The 454-nt window shown below is 36.1% G+C and overlaps 1 protein-coding gene across 1 annotated transcript in view; it reads right to left on the minus strand.

The window, feature by feature from the left end:
- Positions 1-454, minus strand: part of LOC136795189 (putative leucine-rich repeat-containing protein DDB_G0290503) — a 7,801-nt gene that overhangs the window by 5,166 nt on the left and 2,181 nt on the right. The window lies entirely within an intron of this gene.

The raw sequence follows: 454 nt of genomic DNA on the forward strand, positions 1-454 counted from the left end.
AAAAGAGACTCTTAATCTCAAGGCGGGTTGCTAGGCAATCAGAAAACAGACACAAAAATTACACTTAATTTAAATTAATATTTATTTTACACATGTATATATTTTTAGGTATAACAAAACTAACCAAGTTCACAATCTTCTTTTGATGATTCCTGGTATCTTCTTTTCTATAATGCTATGTCCTATCGTCAAAATGGCTTCCAGCTCCTTCCAACAAGCTGCCTCTCTTCAACAATGGCTTCCAAGCTTTCCCGCTTCCAGCCGATGTACGTTCTCTCACCAGGCAATCCAAACTCAGAGTGTCCTCCTCTCCTCTATCTTCGATGTTTACTGATCAATCCAAAAATAATCGATTGTGTTACAATCGCTCCGCTTTAATTGCTATGGTTTGTGATGCGAACAGTCTATTGACAATTGTTATGTTTTTCTATTTCTTCTTTGATTTTTCTTTTTC

The sequence above is a fragment of the Halyomorpha halys genome, unplaced genomic scaffold (assembly GCF_000696795.3).
Source record: "Halyomorpha halys isolate HHAL.00 unplaced genomic scaffold, Hhal_1.1 Scaffold1338.1, whole genome shotgun sequence".
In the NCBI taxonomy this organism is placed as follows: domain Eukaryota; kingdom Metazoa; phylum Arthropoda; class Insecta; order Hemiptera; family Pentatomidae; genus Halyomorpha; species Halyomorpha halys.